The 23,435-nt window shown below is 42.9% G+C and overlaps 1 protein-coding gene and 1 non-coding gene across 3 annotated transcripts in view; one reads left to right on the top strand and one right to left on the bottom strand.

The window, feature by feature from the left end:
- Positions 1–23,435, top strand: part of SARNP (SAP domain containing ribonucleoprotein) — a 238,725-nt gene that overhangs the window by 116,424 nt on the left and 98,866 nt on the right. The gene's annotated exons all lie outside the window — the stretch shown is intronic.
- LOC126931941 (U1 spliceosomal RNA) lies at positions 4,430–4,593 on the bottom strand. Its single transcript, XR_007718043.1, has one exon. It is a non-coding gene; the product is annotated as a U1 spliceosomal RNA (small nuclear RNA).

Raw genomic sequence — 23,435 nt, 5'->3', positions numbered from 1 at the left:
AAGTAGTTACAAACCATTGTTACAATGCTATCTTTTATAATTGCCCATGTATTTTCCTTTTTTTTTTTTTTTTTTTTTTTGAGACGGACTCTCACTCTGTTGCCCAGGCTCGAGTACAGTGGTGCAATCTCGGCTCATTGCAACCTCCATCTCCCAGGTTCAAGTGATTCTCCTGTCTCAGTCTCCCAAGTAGTTGGGATTACAGGTGCACGCCACCACACCCCGCTAATTTTTGTATTTTTAGTAGAGATGGGATTTTGTCATGTTGGCCAGGCTGGTCTCAAACTCCTGACCTCAAGTGATTCACCTGCCGTGGCCTCCCAAAGTGCTGGGATTATAGGCGTGAGCTACTGAGTCTGTCCCTATGTATTTACTTTTGTTGAGGTCTGTGTTTCTTCATACAGCTTCAAGTGACTGTCTAGTGTTCTTTTATTTCACCCTGTAGGACTCCCTTGGACATTTCTTGCAGGGCAGGTCTAATGGTAATGAACTCTCTCAGCTTTGTTTTTTGAGAATATTTTAATTTTTCCCTCACTTTTCCAGGTTCATTATTTGAGAATATCTTAATTTTCCCTCACTTTTGAAGGATAGTTTTGCTGGATATAGAATTATTGGTTGAACTTTTTTCCCTTTGAATATATCTGGCATTTCTGAAACTCTGAAGTTTTTGATGAGAAATCTGTTCATGATCTTACTGAAGATCCCTTGTATGTCATGAGTCACTTCTCTCTTATTACTTTTGGCTTCTCTCTGTCTTTTGACAGTTTGATTATAATATTTGTCACATATATCTCTTCAAGTTCATCTTACTTAGAGTTTTTTGAGCTTCTTGGCTGTTCAAATTCATGTTTTTTAAATCAAATTTAGAAAGTTTTCAGCTACTGTTTTTTTAAAATATTCTCTGTCCCTTTCACTTTCTCTTCTCCTCTGGGATTCCCAAAAGTATTCTCTGTCCCTTTCACTTTCTCTTCTCCTCTGGGATTCCCACAATGTGTATATTGGTCTGCTTGATGATGTCCCACAGGTTCCTTAGACTCTGTTCACTTTTCTTGAATCTTTTTCCTTTCTGTTCCTCAGGCCTGATCATTTCCTTTGTCTTTTATTCAAGTTCCCTAATTCTTTTTTCTGCCTGTTCAAACTGCCTTTTAGTTAAATTTTCACTTCAGTTATTGTAATTTTAGCTCCAGAATTTCTTTTTGGTTTCTTTAAAAATTTTCCATCTCTTTATTGATATTTCCATTTAGTTTATGCTTCATTTTCTTCACTTTGTCCATATCTTCCTTTAGTTCTTTGAGCGTATTTATGATAGTTGTTTTAAAGTCTTTGTCTAGTTTATCCATCATCATGTCTTTTTCTGGGACAGTGTCTATTGATTTATGTTTTTCCTTTGGGCCCTTTCTTCTTTGTATATTTTCTGATTTTTCACTGAAAACTAGACATTTGAATCTAATAATGTGGTAACTCTGGAAATTCTCCCTTCCCTGAGAGTTCTTAGATATTATTTTTGTTCTTAGATATTATTTTTATTGATCACTTTTTTGTTTTAATTAATTAATTAATTTATTTATTTATTATTTTTATTTTTATTTTTTTGAGATGGAGTCTTGCTCTGTCCCCCAGGCTGGAACGCAGTAGCGCGATCTTCACTCACTGCAAGCTCCGCCTCCTGGGTTCATGCCATTCTCCTGCCTCAGCCTCCTGAGTAGCTGGGACTACAGGTGCCTGCCACCACGCCGGGCTAATTTTTTTGTATTTTTGGTAGAGACGGGGTTTCACCGTGTTAGCCAGGATGGTCTCGATCTCCTGACCTCGTGATCCGCCCGCCTCGGCCTCTGAAAGTGCTGGGATTACAGGCTTGAGCCACCGCGCCCAGCCACTATTTATTTATTTTGAGATGGAGTCTTGCTCTGTCACCCAGGCTGGAGTGCTGCGTTACAATCTCGGCTCACTGCAACCTCCGCCTCCCGGGTTCAAGCGATTCTCCTGCCTCAGCCCTCCTGAGTAGCTGGGATTACAGGTGGGCGCCACCACGCCCAACTAATTTTTTTTTGTATTTTTGGTGGAGATGGGGTTTCACCACATTGGTCAGTCAGGCTGGTCTCAAACTCCTGACCTCATGATCTGCCCACCTCAGCCTCCCAAAGTGCTGGAATTACAGATGTGAGCCACCACACCCAGTCTATTTTATTTTATTTTTGAGATGGAGTCTCGCTCTGTCACTCAGGCTGGAGAGCAGTGGCGTGATCTCGGCTCACTGCAACCTCCACCTCCTGGGTTCAAGCAATTATCTGCCTCAGCCTCCTGAGTAGCTGGGATTACAGGCGCCCGCCACCACGCCAGGCTGATTTTTTTGTATTTTTAGTAGAGATAGGGTTTCACCATCTTGGCCAGGCTGGTCTTGAACTCCTGACCTCGTGATCCACCCACCTCGGCCTCCCAAAGTGCTGGGATTACAGGCGTAAGCCACCGCGCCCAGCCTGCTTTTTTATTTTTTAATTATTGTAGGCTGTGTCCATTCTGAGGATTGGCCTGAGATGTGAACTTAGGGTCTTCCTTCTCAGGTCTTTTCTGAGATTTTCGTTGTACATGCATGGTCATTTTCTAATTTTGCCCCACATGTGTAGTTGCTTTTGAATGTCCAAGTCTTTAATGTTTGGGTTCCAAAAGGAGAAAAAGAGAAAAATGAAGTGTGGCAAGAGGAAAGAGTGTTGGCTTTAAAGGATTTAAAGGGGAGAGGTTTGCGACGATGGAAGGGAGTAAAAAACAAAGGCACCCAACCCTTTTTCTGCAGTTCTGAGACCAGAAGCAGCAATCAATTATGGGAGCATAGATAACCAATATTTGGAAAATAAGGTCCTTTTTTGTCTACCCTGGCTCTGCGAACTGTGGCAAGCCGCTCCAGGAACACAGGCACAGTTGCCTGCAGCTGAGGTGTGAGGAATGAGTGGCTAAGGGCTGAAAAAATTTACTGTGCTAAGAGAGCTGAAATTGACTGAAAGTAGCTGCAATTTACAGTCCAAGCCCTGCCCTGGAATTTGCAAGCATTCAATAGACTCTAGAGTTTCAGAATAGTTCACACCAGACAGATTCTACCAGTGCAATTATCATGTAGATGGAGAGACAGATTCCCAGTGCTTCCCACTCTGTCATCTTCCTAGAATCCTTAGATAATGTAGATAATCTATTTTTTTCTTTTCTTCCTTTTCATTTCTTTTTTACAGGCAGCCCACCAGAACTCGAAGATTCTAGAATAGATTTGGAGTGACTGCCTAGATAATCTATTGATTCCGTTGTTTCTCCTTGGTGACATCCCTCTGGGGCCTACCTCTATGCCTTTTAGTTGGGACTGGCTGCTGCAGCAGCAGAACTGGGCCTGCTATATAGTTGATATCCTGGAATTTCCCTTTGCCACATCGTAGCAATGATCTTCACCCATCTCATGGGTAGACTCTCATTTTCTGGCCCTCATATTTTCTTTCTTGGCTTAATTCTTTTTGGTGGAGAACACTGAAAGAAATAAAAATATTTTACCCCAAAATATATTTATTTAACGTATGTTGAGACAGCTGTCAGACAGCCAGAAAACAGAAGTAGCTCTGCAAAGCTGTCTTTTGTTGGAGAGATTTGCATCTGTAGAGAATCTGTATTGATGCAGCCATCTCTTGCGTTATCCAGATCCAGAGACGATTAACTGAGAGTTTGATATCTTTAAAGGTCTGAAGGAAACATTTACCATCATTCCTCTTTGAGGGCTGCTACCTGTGAGGTTTCATTTGCAGAACAAGACCACTCTTGCTAGCCAGGCCTCCTCTTCTCTCCCTCCCATAACCTGTTTTGTCACTATAACCTGATTTACCACCATAGTTCGTTTTTGGCCATGCTCTAAGACACCATTCTTTCTGCAACCTCACGATGGTATATAAGCTTCTGCACCCCACTGGGGGGTGGGGTAATCATTCTGTGGTTTTCCCCCATGTGCACATTAATAAATATGTATGCTTTTCCCCAATTAGTCTGCCTTTCGTGAGATAATTTTTCTTTTTCTTCTTTTTATATACTTTTTTTCTTAAAAAAAACCTGGCCATCCAGGTGCGGTGGCTCACGCCTGTAATCCCAGCACTTTGGGAGGCTGAGGCAGGCGGATCACCTGAGGTCAGGAGTTTGAGACCAGCCTGGCCAACATGGTGAAACCCCGTCTCTACTAAAAATACAAAAATTAGCTGGGCATGGTGGCGTGCGCATGCAATCCCAGCTACTTGGGCTGAGGCAGGAGAATTGCTTGAACCCAGGAGGCGGAGGTTGCAGTGAGCTGAGATCATGCTACTGCACTCCAGCCTGGGCAACAGAGTGAGACTCCATCTCGAACAAACAAACAAATGTATTATATATTTGCAAAAACAAGTGACCTGCTTTTTGGAATGAGAAACATCAGGGAAGAGTGCAAACGCAGTTCCCCACTACCACAAATTGTTTACTTGAGTTTCCCACATTTGGGGAAATTGCAGGAGTCAGCACATCCGGAGTGCAAAGGAGAAGCCTCGCCCTGGAAAAATCCCCTTTGTGATCATGATATCTCCCCTGCCAGGTAAGTATTGTGAGTTGGTTTTTCAGTGAAACTTCAGTGGCTCCTACACTTTTGGCACTGTGAGCAGAAGACCAAGGCTCCACTCTTCTGGAAGCCACAGTGAAGGGAACCCAGTGCGTGACAAGCCGGAAGAAGGCTAAGAATTTCTCAGTCAGGCTTCCAGCCTCTCTTTCTGTGGAATTCGGTCAGGCAGATGGTAAAAATCACTGTTTGTCCCTTTCTCCTCTGCAAAGTCTAATGGGAGAAAACAATTTGTGTGACTAAATCTTGAGTATAGCCACTCTGGTGTACTTTCTGGTATGACTATTCATATTGTTTGATCTCTTTCCTCCCAGAAATAGTTTCTTCCTTTGTCTTTGTCTTTCTGTGTTGCCCTGTCGTAAAGAGAGGTACCACAGAAGCGCATTATTCCAGCCGACCCTGCAGACTGCTCAGTTCTGTGGTTCTGATCACACTGGCATGGACATTTCGTTGTGGGTCCCCAAAATATAAGCCCAGTGAAGTTCCCCTCTCAGCTTGTTGTATGTCCTTGAGAGCTTGATGGATGACCAAGTGGGAGCACTTTCTCGTAGTTTCTGCCATCTGAGGGGTTGTGATTTTCAGGTCATGTCAGGTTGCCAGTCTGAAAATGGCTGGGAACCCAAGACATGTAAGATTTTAAGCAACCTACTTTTTGTTCTGAATGTGTCAAGCTCTCAGGAGACTTTGTCTTAATAATAAGTTCCAGCCGGGCGCGGTGGCTCACGCCTGCAATCCCAGCACTTTGGGAGGCTGAGAGGGGTGGATCACGAGGTCAGGAGATCAAGACCATCCTGGCTAACATGGTGAAACCCCGTCTCTACTAAAAATACAAAAAAAAAAAAAAAAAAAATTAGCCGGGCGTGGTGGTGGGCGCCTGTAGTCCTAGTTACTCAGGAGGCTGAGGCAGAAGAATGGCGTGAACCCGGGAGATGGAGTTTGCAGTTGAGCCGAGATCGCACCACTGCACTACAGCCTGCGCGACAGAGCGAGACTCTGTCTCAAATAATAATAATAAGTTCCATTCATAAGGAAATTTTGTGGTGGTTGTTTTTGAGACAGAGTTGCCCAGGCTGGAGTACAGTGGCTTGATCTTGGCTCACTACAACCTCCGCCTCCTGGGTTCAAGTGATTCTCCCACCTCAGCCTCCCAAGTAGCTGGGACGACAGGTGCGTGAGACCACACCTGGCTAATTTTTGTATTTTTACTAGAGATGGAGTTTCACCATTTTGGCCAGGCTGGTCTTGAACTCCTGGTCTCAAGTAATACACCCACCTCGGCCTCCCAAAGTGCTGGGATTACAGGCATGAGCCACCATGGCTGGCACATAAGGGATTTTTTTTTTTTGTTTCAACCCCTGTTGCCAAATTAATCCAGAGAAGATCCAGTCCCAGGAGGGCTTACGGAGTGTCCCAGATTAATGAGTCTGTGACTGCCAGCCCCTGCCCCCACATTTGTGGGTTAGCGAAGGAACTGTATGCACAGACACCATTCTTAACTGTCTGTGGCAACCAGAGTCTTTGTTATCTCAGGCTACTCCTAGGAATGAAGTTTTGGGTGGAGATCTTTGGGACTGCCTTTTCCACTGCTCTCTAGGAAACACCTCTTTTTCTAGACCTGGAAAATAACATCGTGGGCTGTCCATGAAGAGACTATTGGATTGAGTCACTATTGGAATAAATGCAACATAGGCAATTCTAATCAGTGGCCAAAAAATGGATTCCTGAAATCAGAAAGACCCCTCAATTAAAAAAAAAAAAAAGATTCTAGAGATTCTCATTCTAAATAATTGTGTTTATTTGTATTTATGAGAGTAAATTAAAAGAAAGACACATAATCATGACATGGCTAGTCTTAGAAATTCTCTTGGCTGGGCTTCGTGGCTCATGCCTGTAATCCCAGCACTTTGGGAGGCCAAGTTGGGCAGATCACCTGAGGTCAGGAGTTTGAGACCAGCCTGGCCAACATGGTGAAATCCCATCTCTACTAAAAATACAAAAATTAGCCGGGTGTGGTGGCATATGCCTGTAATCCCAACTACTAGAGAGGCTGAGGCAGGAGAATCGCTTGAGCCCAGGAGGTGGAGGTTGCAATGAGCCAAGATCATGCCACTGCACTCCAGCTTGTGCAACAGAGTGAGACTCTGTCTCAAAAAAAAAAAAAAAAAAAAAAAAAAAGAAAGAAAGAAAGAAAGAAAGAAAAAGAAAAAGAAAAGAAAAAACTAATACATGAAGGGCTGGCCCTTTTCTAGTTTAGCGAAAACTAGAGAAGATAAAAAACTAAAACCTGAGGCCAGGCACAGTGGCTCCCACTTGTAATCCCAGCACTCTGAGCAGCAGAGGCCGGATTGCTTAAGTCCAGGGGTTCGAGACCAGCCTAGGCAACATAGCGAAACCCTGTCTCTACTGAAAAAAGAAATACATAAAATTAGCCAGGTGTGGGGGCACACACTTGTAGTCCCAGCTACTTGGGGAGCTGAGATGGGAGAATCACCTGAGCCTGGGAACTCGAGACTCCAGTGAGTCAAGATTGCACCACTGCACTCCAGCCTGGGCAATCAGAATGAGACCCTGCCTTCGAAGAAACAAAAAACCCTGTATTAGTCAGGGTTCTCTTAGAGGGGCAGAACTAATAATATATACATATATATATATAGTAGTTTATTAAGTATTAATAAATACAAAATATTAGCTGCACGTAGTGGTGGATGCCTGTAATCCCAGCTACTCGGGAGGCTGAGGCAGGAGAATCACTTGAACCGGGGAGGTGGAGGTTACAGTGAGCTGAGATCGCGCCACTGCACTCCAGCCCGGGCAACAGAGTGAGACTCTGTCTCAAAAAAAAAAAAAAAAAAAAAAGAGAAAATTATGTGCTTGGTATCTCTGTTCTCTTACTTTCTAAAGAATTGCTCTCCCATTTACTTCTACTTCTCCCGGCTTCTTTTTCCCCTTCATTAACACAAGAAAGGATCTAGAGGGGACTTTTATTTTATTTTATTTATTTTTACAAATATTTATTTTATTATTATTATTATTTTATTTTATTTTATTTTATTTTTTTTGAGACGGAGTCTCGCTCCGTCGCCCAAGCTGGAGTGCAGTGGCGTGATCCTGGCTCACTGAAAGCTCCGCCTCCTGGGTTCACGCCATTCTCCTGCCTCAGCCTCCCGAGTAGCTGGGACTACAGGCGCCCGCCACCGCGCCCGGCTCATTTTTTGTATTTTTAGTAGAGACGGGGTTTCACCGTGGTCTTGATCTCCTGACCTTGTGATCTGCCCGCCTCGGCCTCCCAAAGTGCTGGGATTACAGGCGTGAGCCACCGCGCCCGGCCTATTATTATTATTTTTATCATTTAAATATTTATTTTATTTATTTTATTTTATTTAGTATTTGAGACAGAGTCTCACTCTGTTACCCAGGCTGGAGTGCAGTGGCGTAATTATGGCTCACTGCAGTCTTGACCTCTGGGCTCAAGTGATCCTCCCACCTGAGCCTCCCAAGTAGATGGAACTACAGGTACGTGATGTGCCACTACCCTCAGCAAATGTTTGTATTTTTGTAGAGATGGAGTTTTGCCATGTTGCCCAGCCTGGTCTCAAACTCCTGGGCTCTAGTGATCTGCTTGCCTTGGCCTCCCAAAGTGTTGGGATTACAGGCGTGGGCCACTGCATTTGGCTTAGAGGGAACTTTAAACTACGTCTCTACTAAAAATACGAAAATTAGCCGGACATAGTGGCGCATACCTGTAGTTCCAGCTACTCAGGAGGCTGAGGCGGGAGAATCACTGGAACCTGGGAGGTGGAGGTTGCCATGAGCTGAGATCGTGCCACTGCACTCCAGCTTGGGCGACAGAGTGAGACTTCGTCTCAAAAAAAAAAAAAAAAGGCAAACTTCCATGGGGGATAGGCTGATCACAGAGTGGGCTGGTTGGTGTTGCGTTACCCACCAGCTTTGGGGGAATGTCCTTGCAGCAAGGTGCACTGTGGAAACATTGTGCTGTCTCCTGGTATTTCCCTCTTTTGGTAGGACCCAGGATTCAATGTAAAATTAGAATTCTTGATTTTTAGGCTGGGCGCAGTGGCTCACACCTTTAATCCCAGCACTTGGGGAGGCTGAGGCAGGTGGATCAACTGAGGTTAGGAGATCGAGACCAGTGTGGCTGACATGGTGAAACCCCATCTCTACTAAAAATACAAAAAATTAGCCGGGCATTGTGGTGTGTGCCTGTAATCCTAGCTACTCATCCAGGAGGCTGAGGCACAAGAATCACTTGAACCTGGGAGGTAGAGGTTGCAGTGAGCTGAGATCACACCACTGCACTCCAGCCTGGGCAACAGAGCAAGACCCTGTCTAAAAATAAATAAATAAATAAATAAATAAAAATAAATATATATATATATATATATATATATATATTTAAAGAGCTGGGTGCTCTGTTTTCCAGCTGTACCTGCTTTCACATATTTAAATTATTAGGCGCCCCCAAACTGCAAATGCTTTGTTGGCCACGTTCATTAATGGGCCCTGCCCTGAGTTCAGCAATGCAGTGAGAAAACAGAGACTAAATTAAAAACTGTCTAGCTAGGTTAGTCTCCAAAATACAACTTTCTGGGATTTAGCTGGTTATTTTAATAATATTTCTAAATTCCCTCTAGGCTCATCTATATGTTTCCTTGTAAAATCCTATGGTAAATTCTTGTGATTTTGTGTTTCCTTTTTTTTTTTTTTTGAGACAGATTCTTGCTCTGTTGCCCAGGCTGGAGTGCAGTGGCGCAATCTTGGCTCATTGCAACGTGTACCTCCTGGGTTCAAGTGATTCTCCTGCCTCAGCCTCTCAAGTAACTGGAATTACAGATGCCCGCCACCACGCCCAGTTAATTTTTGTATTTTTAGTAGAGATGGGGTTTCACCATGTTGGCCAGGCTGGCCTTGAACTCACAACCTCACATAATCCACCCACTTCAGCCTCCCAAAGTACTGGGATTACAGGCATGAGCCACAGAGTCTGGGGCTTTTTTTTTTTTTAAAAAGAAACTCCTGGCAAGCTATGAATGGCATTCATTTTTAATCTTTATCTAACACACCCAAACTCCTTTTTCAAAAAGCTTAAATTTTCTTTCTGTGCTTTGAGATATAAATTTGCCACTTTGTTTTCTCTAAAACTCAGGGCTTCAGCCATGTGAAACAAACCTTACAGAAGGAGCAGGAATGAAAAAAATACACTTTAAACTTTTCCATTTACAAAGGCAGAGTTTTAATCCAACTGTCCTTTTAAACTAGTGAGTTTTACCAGAATCATGGCTAAAATTTTAAAAAATAAAGATATAAAGTCTTTATTTGTGTTTGTTTATATATGTTATATGTGTACATGTCTATGTTTATCTATTGTCTGTATGGTATCAAACTAGATTATAAATAAATGAATACTCATAAATTAAGTAAATAAGCCCAAATACTTTTCAAGTTCAAGTGACTTTAATAATCTTTGGTAAATAAAACCAGTTCAAAAATTGGTAAAAATCAAACAGAAACATCTTCAAAATTTAATTTAGACATTGTTTTGCCTGGGTCTATCAGCTACCAGGTTTATGTTATCTCTGCTAGATATTTTAAAGTCATAAAATTATTGCTTTTATGATATTTTTTGATACTTCCTTGTTTTGTCTGTGAGCTTATGTCTTTGAATTTGAGCCTTTAGATTTCCAGGTCTAGACAAGTGGCCATGGTGAGGCCCGGGGACAGCACCCAGCCCCATCCTCACTATTCCAGCTGTGCCTCCTGGCCATGCTGGAGTGGCTGGATCCTCCAGGCAGCGTCTTCACAGATCTGTCCTTTGCCTGGGATCTGCACCTGGTATGTAATTAAAATTGCCTACTTCGTAGGTTTTACACTAAAAATTAGGGTTACTAAGAGCTAATACTGTAATGAATATGTGTAATTAAAACTACTAGATATAAAGGGAAAAAGACAACAAAAAACAAACAAAAAACTAGTACATACAAGAGAAACAGTTCTGTATGCAAAGTATATAAGAAAAGTAGGATGTGGTTTTGATAAAAGTAAAAAATGTTATAAGAAGACATGAGAATGTGGTTTTTGTTAAAGGAAAACTGATTTTTTGTCTACTTTAGAGGTTTTTAAAAAGTTGTTTTAGTGCTGGGCGCTGTGGCTCACACCTGTAATCCCAGCACTTTGGGAGGCTGAGGCAAGCAGATCACCAGGTCAGGAGATCCAGACCATCTTGGCTAACATGGTGAAACCCTGTCTCTACTAAAAATACAAAAAATTAGTCAGGCGTGGTGGCAGGCGCCTGTAGTCCCAGCTACTCTGGAGGCTGAGGCAGTAGAATTGCTTGAATCCAGGAGACAGAGGTTGCAATGAGCCAAGATGATTCCACTTCACTCCAGCTGGGGCAACAGAGCGAAACTCCGTCTCAAAAAAAAAAAAAAAAAAAAAAAAAAATTCCAGGCATGGTGGCTCACGCCTGTAATCCCAGCACTTTGGGAGGCCGAGGTGGGTGGATCACGAGGTCAGGAGATCGAGACCATCCTGGCCAACGTGGTGAAACCCTGTCTCTACTAAAAAAAAAAAAAACAAAAAAAAAAAAAAAAAAATTAGCTGGGCATGGTGGCAGGCACCTGTAGTCCCAGCTACTTGGGAGGCTGAGGCAGGAGAATGGTGTGAACCCAGGGAACGGAGCTTGCAGTGAGCTGAGATGGAGCCACTGCATTCCAGCCTGGGTGACAGAGTGAGACTCCATGTCAAAAAAAAAAAAGAAAAAAAAAAAAGGAAGTTATTTTAAATTGAAGAATGATAATAGATAAAACAAAATGCGTATAAAAAGTTGGAAAAAAAGGGAATGGAAAAATTATTAAGAGGTTATAAAAGGTTTATGAAAATGTTACCTTGTGTGGTCAAAACTGGTTGAAATTAGATAGATTTCTTTATGAGATTTTATTAAAATTAGCTTTGGCATTAATAATAAACATGCAAAGAGAGAATTTGGCTTTCTCTTTTAAACAAGGTTTTTGTGCAGTATTAATAAGAGATAGTAAAAGATTTTTGCTTACTTTTTTTTTTTTTGAGACGGAGTCTTGCTCTGTCGCCCAGGCTGCAGTGCACTGGTGCGATCTCAGCTCACTGCAAGCTCCGCCTCCCAGGTTCACACCATTCTCCTGCCTCAGCCTCCCAAGTAGCTGGGACTACAGGTGCCCACCACCACGCCTGGCTAATTGTTTGTATTTTTATATATTTATTTATTTTTGAGACAGAGTCTCACTTTGTCACCCAGGCTGCAATGCAGTGGTGCGATCTCAGCTTACTGCAAGCTCTGCCTCCCAGGTTCACGCCATTCTCCTGCCTCAGCCACCCGAGTAGCTGAGACTACAGGCGCCCACCACCATGCCCGTCTAATTTTTTTGTATTTTCAGTAGAGACAGGGTTTCACTGTGTTAGCCAGGATGGTCTCAATCTCCTGACCTTGTGATCCGCCTGCCTCGGCCTCCCAAAGTGCTGGGATTACAGACATGAGCCACCGCGACCAGCCAATTGTTTGTATTTTTAGTAGAGACAGGGTTTCACTGTGTTAGCCAGGATGGTCTTGATCTCCTGACCTCGTGATCCACCTGCCTCAGCCTCCCAAATTGCTGGGATTACAGGTGTAAACCACCACGCCTGGTCAATTTTTGCTTACTTTTTAATTAAACTGCCAAAGCTACTTGGCCTCCTGACTAGCTGACTAATGTCACAAAGCCTGGCTAATTTAAACAATATTTGTAGAGATGTGGTCTCACTATGTTGCCCAGACTGGTCTTGAACTCCTGGGCTCAAACAGTCATCTGACCTCGGCCTCCCAAAATGCTAGGATTACAGGTGTGAGCCAATGCACCTGGCTCCTTGTTTTGTTTTTTAGAGACAAGATCCCAATCTGTCACCCAGACTAGGGTACAGTGGCATGATCATTGCTCATTGAGGCCTGGAACTACTTCTGGGCTCAAGTGATCCTCCCACCTCAGTTTCCCAAGTAGCTAGGACTACAGGGCCATGCCACCATGCCTGGCACCTACCTATTTTTAAAAGATTTTGCAGAGATGGGGTCTTGCTATGTTGCTTAGGCTAGTCTTGAACTCTTGATCTTGTGATCCACCCACCTTGGCCTCCCAAAGTGTTGGGATTACAGGCATGAGCCACTGCACCCAACTTTTTATTATTATTATTATTATTATTATTATTATTATTATCATTATTTTTGAGACAGAGTCTCTGTTACCCAGCCTGGAGTGTAGTGGCATGATCTTGGCTCACTGCAACCCCTGTCTCCCAGGTTCAAGTGATTCCTGTGCCTCAGCCTCCTGAGTAGCTGGGATTACAGTCACATGCCACCATACCCAGCTAATTTTCCTAGTTTTTGTAGAGACAGCATTTCACCATGTTGGCCAGGCTGGTCTTGAACTCCTGATCTCAAGTGATACACCTGCCTCAGCCTCCCAGAGTGCTGGGATTACAGCATGAGCCACTGTGCGTGGCCTAATGCTTGTTTTTGAGACAAAGTCTCTCTCTGTCACCCAGGCTGTAGCGTAGTGGCACAATCATGGCTCACTGCAGTGTTGAGCTCATGGGCTCAATCAATCCTCCTTAGTCTCCTGAGTAGCTGGATTACAGATGCATGTCACTGGATAATTTTTGTATTTTTTGTAGAGATGGGGTTTTGCCATGTTGCCCATCCTGGTCTGGAACTCCTAGGCTCAAGTGATTTACCAGCCTTGGCTTCCCAAAGTGCTGGGATTACAGGCATGAACCACTGCACTTGGCCTTGAGCTATTTATAGTTTATAACAATTTGGTAAATTATACTTCTATGAGTAAAATCAAAATATTTACTTTTCTCTATGCCTGATTTCTCCAGAATTCAGAAACTATTTGTGAGTATTCTTAGTTTATGGCAATATGGTTATTTGAATAAGTTTAATAATAATCTATTTTCTTTTGTGATGAGACACAATTGGAGTCTTATTTTACTAAGGCTGTGTCTGGATTGGCATATTTTCAAATATGACCAGATTGCTTTCAGGAATTGAAGTAGACTCTGTAGAGCTGATATAAAGCCTCCTGGAAAGCCTGACCTGTAACCTTGTCTACATAGTTCCCTTACAAGGTTTCTGACTTGTGATAAGTAAAGAATGTCACTTTCTGGTAGGTCTAGGAATTTATTTTATTTTATTTTTATTTTTATTTTTTAAGACAGTGGTTCACTTCATCACCCAGGCTGGAGTATAGTGGTGTGATCTCGGCTCACTGCAACCTCTGCCTCCTAGGCTCAAGTGATTTTCAAGCCTCAGCCTCCCGAGCTGGGATTATAGGCGCCCACTGTCATGCCTGGCTAATTTTTGTATTTTTAGTAGAGACGGGGTTTTGCTGTGTTGACCAGGCTGGTCTCAAACTCCTGGCCTCAAGTGATTCACACGTCTCAGCCTCCCAAACTGCTGGGATTACAGGCATGGGCAACTGCACCCAGCCCAGGTCTAGGAATTTCAAGGTATTTTGAAGACCTTGAGAAGAAAAGAATTCAGCAGATTCATATAGGTGTTACAAACACAATCTCATGATAAATCTTTGACGTGAGTTTCTAGCCTTCAGGCTTTTAAAAGTCTAATATAAAATTCCTTATTAAAAAATTCCGGCCAGGCATGGTGGCTCATGCCTGTAATCCTAGCACTTTGGGAGGCTGAGGCGGGAGGATCACTTGAGGTCAGGAATTCAAAACCAGCTTGGCCATCATGGTGAAACCCCGTGTCTACTACAAATACAAAAAATTAGCTGGGCATGGTGGTGCACACCTGTAATCCCAGCTACTCAGGAGGCTGAGGCAGGAGAATTGCTTGAATCCGGGAGGCAGAGGTTGCAGTGAGCCAAGATCGTGCCACCACACTACAGCTTGGGAGACAGAGTGAGACTCCATTTCAAAAAAAAAAAAAAAAATTCAGCAAAGACAACTTTAAAAGAGCCTATATGACCAATTCTTGCTGCACTTTATGCAGATAATCAGGCCACGTATAATAAAACTAAAATGTATTTTGCAAATAAATTTATCCTATTATTATTTGTCTTTGGTAGAAATGGGGAACTGGAAAGAGAAAAATTATGTTTCAGAAAAAATATAGTACACATGATATTAGATTGTAACCCTGGCCATTGTTTTTGAATCTTTATTATTTGCCTACAATCTGGACAGAATCTGAATTCTTTCCCAGACACAAGTCTCCAAACTAATGTTTTCAACAAATTTTCCTACAATTTTTCTGACTTGGACTCACTAAAAATTAAAATTGTGCCTTTATTGAAGCCCTGCATACTGAAGCTAGATAGCCTGAAGTAACCTCCAGGAGAAATCACCACAGCAACTTATGTAGAAACAGCATTTGTGCTTGTTAATGTATAGAATACTCAGAACATTCACCTGAACACCTTGTTTGAATTACAATTCAGAAAAATCTGTCAGATTGCATTGGCAATCTGAAGATACCTTAGAGACTCTGCAAAAATGAATTTATAGACTACTCCAGACATTAACTTTTGTTTTTCTTCTGTTTCCATAGAAATGACTCTTACTAAAGATCTGTTTGTCTGCATCATATATAGAGGCCTAGCCCATCTGCAGTAGCACCTCCTGGAATGGGACACAGCTGTTTAACCAAACTGATCTATTCTCAGAACTAAGACTGATTAATGAAGATATGGGATGATATATTTAAATTTGCTCTTTTCTGCTTATCCAAATTTGTCAGCTCCTTTCTCTATCTCCATCTAACAACCTTCACCTCAAATCTCTCCAAAGCTATCAACCTGACTTTTAATATTTGAATCATTTTTAAGTTTCAAAGTGGGGACGGAAGGAAATAAAAATGTTTTACCCCAAAATATATTTATTTGACATATTCTGAGATGGCTGTCAGAGAGCCAGAAAATAGTAGCTCTGTAAATCTGTATTTTGTGGGGAAGATTTGCATCTGTAAGAATCTGCGTTGATACAGCCTGGCCTTCCCTTGCCCAAATCCAGAGAAGATTCACTGAGAGTCTGACACCTTTAAACCTCTGAAACATGTACCATCAATCCTCTTTGAGGGCTGCTGCTTGAGAGGTTTCATTTGCAAAACAAGACCACCTTTGCTAGTCAGGCCTCTTCTCTCCTTCCCATTATCTGTTTTGCCACTATAACATGATTTACCACTGTAACCTGTTTTTGGCCATGCTCTGAGCCCCGTTCTATCTGTAACCTCAGGATGGTATATAAGCTTCTGTACCACACTGGGGATGGGATAATCATTCTATGGCTCTCTCCCCTGTGCACATTAATAAGTTTGTATGCCTTTTCTCCAATCAATCTGCCTTTTGTGAGTTGAGTTTTCAGTGAACCTTCAGAGGTTAGAGGGGAAGTTTTCCTTTGGCCCCTGCAATACCTTACTGAGAAAAGGTACAAGAAAGATCAATTGTGAGCTTGAATTTCTGAAGATGCCTTTATTTACTTTTCACGTTTGACTTATAGTTTGGCTGGGTATTTAATTCCAGGTTAAAATAATTTCTTTCAGAATTTTAAAGGCATTGCTCTTTTAATGTTAGCCTTCAATATTACATTGACAAAACAGGTGTCATCTGATTCATGATACCTAATATATGACTTGTGTTTTCTCTCTGAAAGTTTTAGGAGCCAGGTGCGGTAGCTCATACCTGTAATCCCAGCACTTTGGGAGGCCGAGGTGAACAGATCACCTGAAGTCAGGAGGTTGAGGCCAGCCTGGTCAACATGGTGAAACCCCATCTCTACTAAAAAAAAACCAAAAAACAAAAAAAGGGCCGGGCGTGGTGGCTCATGCCTGTAATCCTAGCACTTTGGGAGCCCGAGGCAGGCGGATCACGAGGTCAGGAGATCGAGACCATCCTGGCTAACATGGTGAAACCCCATCTCTACTAAAAATACAAAAAAAAAAAAAAAAAAGAAAGAAAGAAAGAAAGAAAAACTAGCTGGGCGTGGTGGTGGGCACCTGTAGTCCCAACTACTAGGGAGGATGAGGCAGGAGAATGGCATGAACCCAGGAGGCGGAGCTTGCAGTGAGCTGAGATCTCACCAACGCACTCCAGCCTGGGCAACAGAGTGAGACTCTGTCTCAAAAAAAGAAAAAAAAAAAAGAAAAGCCAGGAGAGGTGGCTCACGCCTGTAATCCCAACACTTTGGGAGGCTGAGGTGGGTGCACAAGGTCAGGAGATCAAGACCATCCTGGGCAACATGGTGAAACCCTGTCTCTACTAAAAATACAAAAAAAAAAAAAAATAGTTGGGTGTGGTGGTGTGCGCCTGTAATCCCAGCTACTCGGGGGGCTGATGCAGGAGAATTGCTTGAATCTGGGAGGTGGAAGTCGCAGTGAGCTGAGATCGCTCGCACCACTGCACTCCAGCCTGGGCGACAGAGCGAGATTCTGTTTTTTTTTTTTTTTTTTTTTTTTTTTTAATTAGCTGGGTGTGGTGGTGGGCGCCTGTAATCCCAGATACTCGGGAGCCTGAGGCAGGAGAATTGCTTGAACCTGGGAGGCAGAGGCTGTAGTGCGCCAAGATTGTGCTACTGCATACTTCAGCCTGGGCAACAGAGTGAGACTCTGTCTCAAAAAAGAAAAAAAAAAAAAAAAGAAAGAAAAGAAAGTTTTTGGGATCTGCTCTTTAACTTGATGATATGATTGGTATATTTCTATCTTTATTTTTATCTTTCTGAATGCTTAGGACACTTTTTTAAATTTTGAGACTAATCTTTTGGAAAGCATTTTTTTTTGAGACAGGGTCTTGCTCTGTCACATAGACTGGAGTGCAGTGGCACAAACACAGCTCACTGTACCCTTGACCTCCCAGGCTCGAGAGATTTTCCCACCTCAGCCTCTGGAATAGCTGGGACTACAGGTGCTCACCACTATGCCTGGCTAGTTTATTTTTATTTTTTTGTAGAGATGGGGTCTTCCTGTGTTGCCCAGGCTGGTCTCAAACTCCTGGGTTCAAGTTCTTCCTTCCTTGGCCTCCCAAAGTGCTGGGACTACAGGCTTGAGCCTCTGTACCTGGCCCGGAAAGCATTTTCACATGATTTCCTTGGTAATTTCCTCCTTATTTCTCTCTCTGTTGTTCCTTTCTGATATTATATCTTCTCAACTGACATTTGAGTTTTCTACCCTTTTCACTTCTATTGTCACTTGTTCAGTCTTTTTGTTCTACTTAGAGATTTCCTTGACTTTAGCTTCCAGCTTTTCCAATGGAATGTTTTTAATGTTGGTCATCATACTTTAAATTTCCATGACTTTTTTCTTCTTCTTTGAATTATGAAAAATAACACCTTTTCATTTTGATAGGCCAAGGCAGGTGGATCACCTGAGGTCAGGAGTTTGAGACCAGCCTGGCCAACATGGTGAAACTCTGTCTCTACTAAAAATACAAAAAGTGGCCAGGCGTGGTGGTGCTCGCCTGTAATCCCAGCTACTCGGGAGGCTGAGGCAGGAGAATCTCTTGAACCCAGGAAGCAGAGGTTGTAGTGAGCCAAGATCGTGCCACTGCACTCCAGCCTGGGCGACAGAGTGAGACTCCATCTAGGAAAAAAAAAAAAAGAAAAGAAAAAAAAATAGCATCTTTCATTTCATGGCATTGATGTTTTCTCTTATCCAAAAATATAAATTATATATTTAAAAAGCAATCTTTTTATGTTGCTTATTCCCTTTGTTTCTTCCAAGTCTTTATTTATTTATTTATTTATTTATCTATTTATTTTTTCTTGTTTGTTCTGGTCTCAGTTTTCCATATTGGAAGTTTTCCTCAGATGTCTTGTGAACTGTGACTGTTCATTCATATGTAAGAGTGTGTAACTAAAAAACCTGGTTAGAAGCTCTGTGTGTTTCACAGTGACCTGCTGATGAGATTCACTGTGGGGAGGCAGGCAGTGTGTTGGCTTTTTGTCAAGGGGCACCCAAGTATCAGTGTTTGTGTTGTCCTCTGGAGCTATTCAGTCCTGCCAGAGAAGAATACTCCAGCTTTCTGTATGGTGGGTGAAATTTTGGCTGCTAGTACACTGGCAACGGGGAAGGAAAAGCAGTCTCATTCTTCGGTGTGGTAACTCTGATAGGCAGAAAGAATGCCCCCACCTCCAGAGATATATTTTCTTCCTATTCCCCAGGACCTGTGACTATTACATTATTTGATGAAAGAGTTAAAAGTACCTTACATATGGCCAGGTGCAGTGGTTCGGGCCCGTAATCCCAGCACTTTGGGAGGCTGAGGTGAGCGGATCATGACGTCAGGAGATCGAGACCATCCTGGTCAACATGGTGAAACCCCATCTCTACTAAGAATACAAAAAATTAGCTGGGTGTGGGGGCGCACGCCTGTAATCCCAGCTACTTGGGAGGCTGAGGCAGGAGAATCCCTTGAACCTGGGAGGTGGAGGTTGCAGTGAGCCAAGATCACACCACTGCACTCTAGCCTGGTAACAGAGCAAGACGCTGTCTCAAAAAAAAAAAAAAAAAAAAAAAAAAAAAAATTACCTTGTATAGCAAAAGATGTGATTAAATTAAGGATTTTTAAGAAAAAGATTTTTATTCTGCATTATCCAGGTGGGCCCGAAACACTGTTACACACACCTTTATAAGAGAGAGGCAGAGGGAAATTAGATGGTTAGATGGAGACACTCACAAAGGAGAAGATAATGTGAAGACGAAAGCAGAGATTGGAATAACGTGGACATAAGCCAAAAAACACCTGGAGCCACCAGGTGCTGGAAATGGCAAGGAACAGATTTTCTCCATGGCCTTTCCAGGGTGTGTGACCCTGCTGATGCCTTGATTTCAGACTTCTGGCTTCCAGGACTGTGACAGAATACATAGCTGTTGTTTGAAAGCCAGCCAATTTATGGTATTTTGTTTCAGCAGCCATAGGAAACGAATACAGTGACTTTCACTTAAACCCCTGCTTTCAGTCTGGTTTCACGCCCCGCTCTGCTTCTCCAGGCTCAGTTTCTCTGGAGAACAAATCTCACATCTGCTGGGAATTTGCCTGGGCCTGGTAAGAGAAACACAAGTATAGGGGCCTCAATACATTTTATTTGTTCAGGCAGATTCTTGCTGTGTCAACCAGGCTGGAGTTCAGTGGCATGATCTTGGCTGACTACAACCTCCACCTCCCAGGTTCAAGCGATTCTTGTGCCTCAGCCTTCTGAGTAGCTGGGATTACAGGCTTATCCCACCGCACACACACCTGTAATCTAACTTTTGTATTTTTAGTAGAGATGAGGTTTCACCATGTTGGTCAGGCTGGTCTCCAACTCCTGGCATCAAGTGATCTGCTCGCCTCTGCCTCCCAAAATGCTGGGATTATAAGCGCAAGCCACTGTGCCTGGCCCACAGACTTTTTTTTACTGCGGATCTTATACAAACTATATGTCTTATTTAAATTATCCCTTACCCCTGCCATCTGAGAGACTGATGCCTTCCATTGCTGATACTTCTGGAATAAAAGAGACAGGGTCGACCAGGCATGGTGGTTCACGCCTTTAATCCCAATACTTTGAGAGGCCAAGGCAGGTGGATCACTGGAGGTCAGGAGTTCAAGACCAGCCTGGCCAACATGGTGAAACCCCGTCTCTACTAAAAATACAAAGAATCAGCCAGGTGTGGTGGCAGGTGCCTGTAATCCCAGCTACTCAGGAGGCTGAGCAGGAGAATCACTTGAACCCGGGAGACAGAAGTTGCAGTGAGCTGACATCATGTCATTGCACTCCAGCCTGGGTGACAACAATGAAACTCTGTCTCAAAAAAAAAAAAAGACAGGGTTGGGGCATAAATTGGCTTGCTTCCTGTTTGTTTCACCCTCCATGGGCATTTAGGCTTCAACTCTCTCCAAACTAAATGTTATCACTCCTCTATTTGATTTCCCTATTCTAAAAATATGTTATCATCTCCCAGGCATTGACTCTTCTCCTGTTCTCCTGGTCCTTGTATGTTTATTCCTTTATTATCATTTTAGAGGACAGAGTGAACATAAATTCATGTATTTATTTTATTAATTAACTAATTCATTTATTTTTGAAACAGGATTTCACTCTGTCGCCCGGCTGGAGTGCAGGGGTGTGACTACAGCTCCTCATAGCCTTGACCTCCTGGGCTCAAGCAATCCTCCTGCCTCAGCCTCCCGAGTAGCTGGGACCACAGGTGCACACCACCACACTTGGCTAATTTTTGTTTTTGTTTTGAGACAGAGTCTCACTCTCCTGCCCAGGCTGGAGTGCAGTGGTGCGATCTCAGTTCACTGCAACCTCCACTTCCCAGGTTCAAGCGATTCTCCTGCCTCAACCTCCTGAGTAGCTGGGATTACAGGCGCCTGCCAGCATGCCCAGCTAATTTTTGTATTTTTAGTAGAGACGGGTTTTCGCCATATTGGCCGGGCTGGTCTCAAACTCCTGACCTCATGATCCACTGCCTTGGCCTCCCAAAGTGCTGGGATTACAGGCGTGAGCCATCATACCCAGCCATTTTTGGTTTTTTGTAGACATGGGATTTTGCCATATTGCCCAGGCTGGTCTTGAACTCCTGGGTTCAAGGGATCCTCCTGCCTCAGCCTCCTAAAATGGTAGGATTACAGGCATGATCCATCGCGCCCAGCCTGACGATCTTTTTACTGTTTCCATGATTTTGCCTTTCCCAGAATGTCATATAGTTAGAATCATACATACAAGCTACATCATAGCATGTAGCCTTTTCAGATTGGCTTATTTTATTTTATTTATTTATTCATTTATTTTTGAGAATGGGTCTCACTCTGTCACTTAGGCTGGAGTGAAGTGGCACGATCTCAATTCACTGCAACCTCCTCCTCCTGGGGTGTAGCGATCCTCCCACCTCAGCCTCTGAGTATCTGGGACCACAAGTGTGTGCCACGACATCAGGCTAATTTTTTTTTTTTTTGAGGTGGAGTCTCACTGTGTTGCCCAGGCTGGAGTGCAGTGGCGTGATCTTGGCTTACTGTAACCTCCACCTCCCAGGTTCAAGCGACTCTCCTGCCTCAGCCTCCCGAGTAGCTGGGATTACAGACACCCGCCACCACACCCGGCTAATTTTTTTTTTTTTTTTTTTTTGTATTTTTAGTAGAGACAGGGTTTCGCCATGTTGGCCAGGCTGGTCTCAAACTCCTGACCCCAGGTGATCCACCTTCCTTGGCCTCCCAAAATGCTGGGATTACAGGTATGAGCCACTGTGCCAGGCCCAGATTGGCTTCTTTTACTTAGTAATATGCATTTAAGTTTCCTCTGTGTCTTTTCACAGCTTGATAATTCATTTCTTTTTAGCAATAATATTCTGTTGTCTGGATGTACTACAGTTTATTAATACATTCACTTACTGAAGGACATCTTGGTTGCTTCTACATTTCAGCAATTATGGATAAAGATGCTGTAAACATCCATGTGGAAGTTTTTGTATGGACATAACTTTTCAGTTCATTTGGGTAAATATGAAGGAGCACAACTGCTGGATCATATTGTAACAGTATGTTTAATTTTGTAGGCAACTGCCAAACTGTCTTTCAAAGTAACTGTACCATTTTGCACTTCCACCAGCAATGAATGAGAGTTCCTGTTTCTCCACATCCTTGCCAGCATTTGGTATTGTCAGTGTTTTGGATTTTGGCTATTCTAATAGGTGTAAGTGATATCTCACTGTTGTTTTAATTTGCAGTTCTCTAATGACATAGGATGTCAAACATCTTTTCATATGCTTACCTGCGATCTTTATGTCTTATTTGATGAGATGACTCTTCAGATCTTTTACCCACATTTTAATTGGGTTATATATTTATTGCATTTTAAATGATCTTTGCATGTTAGTCAGCAATCCTTAATCAGTAAACATATCTGGTAAACAAATCAGATTTGTTTATTTTAATTGCAAATAAACAAATATTTGCAATTAAGATGTGCAAATATTTTCTTCCAGTCTGTGTCATGTCTTCTCATTCTGTTGACATTGTCTTTAGCAGAGCAGTTTCTAATTTAATTTAATTTTATTATTATTATTTTTTGAGACAGGAGTCTCGCTCTGTCGCCCAGGCTGAAGTGCAGTGGCGTGATCTCGGCTCACTGCAACCTCTGCCTCCTAGATTTAAGCGATTCTCCTGCCCCATCCTCCCGAGTAGCTGGGACTACAGGCGCCAGCCATCACGCCCGGCTAATTTTTTGTATTTTTAGTAGAGATGGGGTTTCACCATGTTAGTCAGGATGGTCTCAATCTCCTGGCCTCGTGATCCACCTGCCTCAGCCTCCCAAAGTGCTGGGATTACAAGCGTGAGCCACCGTGCCTGGCCAGTTTCTAATTTTAATTAAGTCCAATTTATCAATTTTTTTAATGAACCATGTCTTTGGTATTGTATCTAAAAAGTCATTTTCATACCTAAGGTCATCTAGGTTTCTCCTTACATTCCAGGAGTTCTATCGTTTTGCATTTTATATTTAGGTCTATGATCCATTTTGAGCTAATTTTTTTTTTTTTTTTTTTTTTTTTTTTTTTGAGACGGAGTCTGCTCTGTTGCCCAGGCTGGAGTGCAGTGGCATGATCTCGGCTCACTGCAAGCTCCGCCTCCCGGGTTCATGCCATTCTCCTGCCTCAGCCTACCGAGTAGCTGGGACTACAGGCCCCGCCACCATGCCTGGCTAATTTTTTCTATTTTTAGTAGAGATGGGGTTTCACCGTGTTAGCCAGGATGGTCTTGATCTCCTGACCTCATGATCCACCCGCCTCGGCCTCCCAAAGTGCTGGGATTACAGG

The sequence above is a fragment of the Macaca thibetana genome, chromosome 11 (genome assembly GCF_024542745.1).
Source record: "Macaca thibetana thibetana isolate TM-01 chromosome 11, ASM2454274v1, whole genome shotgun sequence".
Classification (NCBI taxonomy): Eukaryota; Metazoa; Chordata; class Mammalia; order Primates; family Cercopithecidae; genus Macaca; species Macaca thibetana.
The sequence above is the reverse complement of the archived record's forward strand: the minus strand, read 5'-3'. Positions and strand labels throughout refer to the sequence as shown.